Source organism: Pararge aegeria, chromosome 14 (genome assembly GCF_905163445.1).
Source record: "Pararge aegeria chromosome 14, ilParAegt1.1, whole genome shotgun sequence".
Lineage (NCBI taxonomy): Eukaryota > Metazoa > Arthropoda > Insecta > Lepidoptera > Nymphalidae > Pararge > Pararge aegeria.
In genome coordinates this window covers 18,286,663-18,292,662 of record NC_053193.1, presented here as the reverse complement: position 1 = coordinate 18,292,662, position 6,000 = coordinate 18,286,663, and positions in this window count along the sequence as shown.

The following is a 6,000-nucleotide window of genomic DNA, read 5'->3' as shown; positions in this document are numbered from 1 at the left end:
TCCTGTAAAATCTGCTGTCTTTCGAACTGTTGTAGAGTCACTCCAAATAGACTGACTTGTCATTTTAAAATTGCTTATAAACTAGAATATGATATCCTAATTAATCAATTTCGAATTAGAATTTAACATTTGTTTGATTCGTTGCATTATATTTTAATTTAGTTTATTTTAGATGCATCATATATTACTTTTGCTCTATCAAACTCGAAACTTATTTGGAATATCTATAGATAAAGATTTTAATTGCCACCATATCTCAATTGAATCGTGGTCGTGATGCCGCGCGGGCAATAGCTACCTGTCTGCCATCAGGAACACATTAGCATGGCGGCGGCGCGGCGGCTCGGCAACCTTTCGAGTCTTGATACGTTCATTGCGTGGGGGTGCAGCCGGTGACACTAATAAACGATAACACCGTTATTTCTATACAATACTCAAAAATCGTTGACTTTGCGTGTGCACTATGCTGTATGCTAAATATTGCACTAGATGTTGCCCGCGTTCTCCGCTCAAGTTTATTACGGTTTATTACAAGTTCCGTTTGTTTTCCTGGGACATAAACTAGCTATCTTACTCTCCGTCTTTTCAACTAACTTTATGGTAAAAAACAGTTGATTGCTTAGTTAGGGCGTGGCGGGAGCATCACCAAGCACCCTTTCGCATTTACACATCCCGCTATAAATGCAAAGCACGGCTGTAAGAAATTAAGAAATATGTAAGGATGATCCGTTAAAGGACCACGGTGACCGACACAGATTAGCGAGCTACAAAATGTGGCATTGGGCTCATACATTGGTCGATGTGCAATGTATATGTATCCTAAGTTCTCAAGAAATGGCGACAGTGCCCCTGGGGGTCTAGTGTCGCCATTGCTTCCACCCTCCACTGGGTAGATCGGCGACATAAAACAAGCCGCTGGTCACGATCATGAGTCAAGATCATGGAAATTATAAATGTCTTTGAACACACTATATACAGCTGCGGTGAACGTCCATCAGGTGATGTGATAATTAATGATTATAAAAGTTTTCTATGCAAAAAAAACAAGGGTTCTGCTAGTTTACAGTTTTAAAGCTAACATTGCAATAGCCGGAGCATATAATGTTGCGAAAAATAGGCCCTGAGTTATACATTTTTTTATACAGTTGCCATATAAAAATGCTGCCGTATGTTTAACTATACTATACATATGTTTAACATATGTATAGTATGTTTAACTATACTATACATATGTTTAACATATGTTTAACTGTGTTTCCTGCCACGTATAATTTGAGTACCTTCAAGGCTAGAGTGAATAGGCTTTTTTTAGGCAAGCGTGCTCCAACCTGGACCTCATCATTGCTTTCTAACGGGCATGATTGTCGTCAAACGCTGGCCTATTGTTAATAAGAAAAAAAAATAGTATAGTTTATCATAAGAAATCAACTACAGGTCTCATTAAGGGGTACGGGTCTTCTTCCTCTTAGAAATGAGACGGGCTTATGCCGTAGTCCACCACACTAGCCTAGTGTGGAATGGTATACGATATTGAGATATTGAGAACATTATGGTGAACTCTCCTGTATTCCTCACGATGTTTCCCTTCATGGTTAACGAAGTTATATTTATTAAATACGCACGTAATCGGACTCGGTGCCCCCGAAGGAGAAGCCTCATCCTTACCCACTAGGCTGTCCCAGATTGTTTTGTTGCCATGTCAGGGAGTTGATACTTCGGGTGACCACCCCGTAGCGGTGTGTACCAGTGGGAAAAATTTCGGTTTAATTCCCAATCGGCTCAATTTTGGAATGCATAATTTTGTAATTGGTTATTCTGCCGGTTAACCGAGGGTTTGGCAGGTAAGTTGTCAGCTTGTGCCTGACTGGTCGGAGCCTCCCCTTTCACCCCAACCACCCACTCAGCTAAATATCTACAAAACGATTAAAATGTAAGATGTAAAGGACATTCCTCTGTGCTGTATAAATGGTGTAGGAACAGGGGAGCTCCATACATATGGATGAGATCCCTCGCCCCGCGCCTCGCCCCTCGCCGCTCCCGTCGCCCCTTCCATAATTATTATTTTCATTTCCCGCCTTTGGCTTACTGTTCTTTTAACTTTAGCATCATAAACTGCATCTTGAACATTTTTCAGGTATACTTTTTATTATTCAACTGCGAATCGTGTAGGGAGTAAGCCTTTGACCAGCGGTCTGCGATGAATAGTGAACGTAAAATCGTTTTAGAGGACTTTTAAAGAAAGATTATTTTTTTGCGAAAAAGACTGCTTTACTGTATATCCAAAGTCGCGATATTTATTGCCTAAATAAACCATCCTTGCATGATAACTAATCAGTTCAAAGAATATGGGGAGCATTGGGGTCGCGCGTATAAATTAATAAGCCTTTTATTTGCTGGTATAGTCGTAAGTGAAGTAAAGTGAGGGTGTTTTTTTACCGTTGGTCCCTTCGAGAAATACAATGTGCCGAATTAAAAATATATCAGTTCATAATACAGTCACTTTAAATGTAAAATGTAGCCCCTTAGGTGTGGAATTTTACAAATCCTTCCTCAGTTGGAACATCAAATTTCTACGGCTGAGCTGTGTCACGCGTCGTTAGTGTTTAGGGTGAGCTTATCTGGAGTCAGCGTTGCATCAAAAGTTTTAACAAATAAAACGAAAAATTTTTTTTTTATATAAAAATTTATGATGCAAGAAATTTTAATTTTAAGTTGTTGTTGTTGTGTATTTTAATGTGTTTTTATAATATTTTTATTGTAGTTTATAATAATGGTCTCATTATTGTTCGATAAATGTGATAAGGCTGAAACATTTGTTTATCATTCGTTTTTCCAAATGTATTCAGCGTGCGGTCCCAAACAGGCACGACTGATCACTCTTCAAACTTTTTTAAAGCTTGCGCCCCGCGCCTGCCCCGCTCGCGCCATCTCGGTCGGCCAACCGGAACTCAACTTATAAGCGATGCCTGGACGTCCGGCGCGGTCCATTCACAAGACGTTTTTAGATTTATAAGTGAACATTTAAATAGGATATATTTATTTACTAAAACTATTCCTGACAAACTACAAAATTATTCCTGTCACAAACAACCTCATCGCCAATGAAGTATTAAGTTAATTGGAACAACAGGTTGGAACAACAGGAGGATAAGATTCCAAAATAATAACATTGGTTTTACCACGTTTTCCTGGATTCAATAATCTTAAAGGTAATTTAAAAAGTTAAAAAAAATATATATACGATGCCAACCATAACATCAGCTGTGATTTATTTCAATTAAATTTATGAGGTTTAGGTTGGAGCACACTTGTCTAAAAAATTCCTTTTCAGTCTTGTCTTATACGTGCAATAAACACAGTTGCCGGGAGGTCGTTCTACATCCGAGAGCGGAGCGGTACGTGTCAGAAACGTGGATATAAAACGTTTGGTGCGTGTTGATTGAATATCAACCACTGCTCACGGCGTTTCGCTGTCCTGCGGTAGAAGTGTGTTTGTTTGCCCTACTTTCACGACCAAACTAAGCAACAACTCGACTAGATTTTTGGCATACAGTCAGTTGAAAGACCGGAGAGAGTAATATAGGCTACTTTTACTATATACATTTAATATCCAAGGGAAACAACAGTACGGGATTTGCAATGAAACGCGTCCAAAGAAAGCTGGAAAAAGCTAGTAATTGACGGCCGATTGGCGCAGTTTGCAGCGACCCTGCTTTCTGAGTCCAAGGCCGTGGTCCCACAACTGGAAAATGTTTGTGTGATGAGCATGAATGTTTTTCAGTGTCTGGGTGTTTATATGTATATTTTAAGTATTTATGTATATTATTCATAAAAATATTCATCAGTCATCTTAGTACCCATAACACAAGCTATGCTTACTTTGGGGCTAGATGGCGATGTGTCGTAGTATATTTATTTATTATTTATTTATTTATTAATGTTATAATTTGTATGTACCTACTTACACGTATTTTGAAGCCGGGCACGCAAAAGATTTAACCTGACGCTCGGCCACAAAATCGTACGCAATAGTACCTAGTATATGGAGAATATCTGTAAATGAAAGCAGTTGTTTAATTAAAGTTAATTGGCTAAAGTGGCGCCGCCGGCTGAGCCTCGGCGCTAAGCCCATCATAATATTGTGTTACAAACTTTATTCCAGCGAATCAAATTCGCAAGTAAAATATTTGTTTGTGCGGGAACGAGGGCATAAACTGTCTAACTTAATACGTTTTTTGTAAAAGAATTTAATATTTTTTATTTTCTTTGAATCTTCTTGTATTTTTTTAAGCAAAAGTGTCTTTGTTGGCTTCTCGATTTTCCAAGGGCAGCAACCATTCTGTTGCAGCCCAGATGGATTTGCAGTTATATTAAACCCTTTCGTTCTTCTGCTTGCTGCTGCGTCTATGTGTCAGTGCGGTACAGGAACTGATTAAATGCAGCGTAGATCTGTGTCCCGCAGCTTCAAGTTGAGCATGTGCCTGTTAAACCCACAGTGCCCCGTAAGCGCTCGCACTAGGATGCACAGATTTATTAAACCCATACCCCCAATCGGTTTCTATTCTCAGCGTACCGGTACGCGAAGTCACTGTCTTTATAGATACATTGATAACTCGCCACGGCTGAAGCTTCCCACCGGACAATTGCTTATTTTGGCATTTACTTATTAACTCTTTTTTTTCTTTCTTTGGTTCGACTACATGTTAGCCCTTATTTTTAATGGTGGTAGGCGATATCGCAGTTTAAGATGATCAGACAGTTATATAACGCACGGCACATCTTTTTTGGTAGGGTGGTAACTAACCTCCCACGGCCACAGCGCTAACTAACTAACCAGGGAGGTCGTCAGTCGTGACATACATTGGGTGTTCAAATGCGACAACTTTATTGTGAATTCATGTCCAGACGCCCGCCCGGCGCATCATGTATTTATCAACATACTCAGTATTCCGGCGGGAACACACATCCGGATTAACATATTGTGCCTGGGATACAAGGCGCTCCGAAATAATAACAGTAATGTTTATTTTTGCGGCGCTCCCAGCCTCAGCCAATCCTCTTGACAACTTCGCGGTCATGAAAATGCTTACCGTCCTGAAGTTGGCATCTTGTGTAAATCACTGCAATATAAATTCATTCGTGGGTCTCATAATAAAGCTCAGAGACACTCAGTCGGCGATGAAGAAAACTTTGCTCGAAGTATCTTTACGTGATCAAATCAGGAATAAGGAGGTCCGTAAAAGTACCAGAGTTCCAAGAGCTCAACTAGTCACGAAGCTTAAGTGGCAATGAGCGAAGCACATAGCTCGGAGAACCGATGGACGTTGGGGTCCCAAGGTCCTTTGTATTTGGAACTTCTTACAAAAGATCTGTGTCCAGCAGCGCTCCTCGATTAGTTGACATGATGATGGTATATTTAATAACATTTTACTATCTTCGCTCCAAATTAATTAAGTTTGTAATGATGATATACTTAAGTCATTCAATTTTCATTTTTGTACGTCCAGAAAGTTTGGTATTGTTGCGCATAGTAAATACATTTAATTTCCAGCAGACTACAGCCTGGCTGCCTCACAACTTGCAAGTTTGTGAGACTCTAATTGTCGGGGCCGTCACATAAATTGCAAACCTTTTCATAGCAGAAGAAAGAGGTCAGATTTTTATCACCGATTCGTTTGTCAAGTGGCTCGTAATTTTCCTGATATTAACAATTTTTTAGTAGTTTTTAGTGAATGACGGTGTGCACCCTAGTTCCTCCCTCCCTCCCTAGTTCTCCTTAGTTCCTAATAAAGTGACAGGAGTCAGTTGATTTTACTTTTGCATGTGATTTAAGGGCTGTATATGATTTCTTCCAGTGAAAACTAGGGTAATAGATGGTATGGATGGTATGGTATGGATTCTTCTTCTTCTTCTTAATAGTTTACTCAAAAACAATTATTGTTTCGGTTTCACAGATAAGTCTCAGAGATAGTAAATAATGTACTTCTAAAGCCTCTGAAG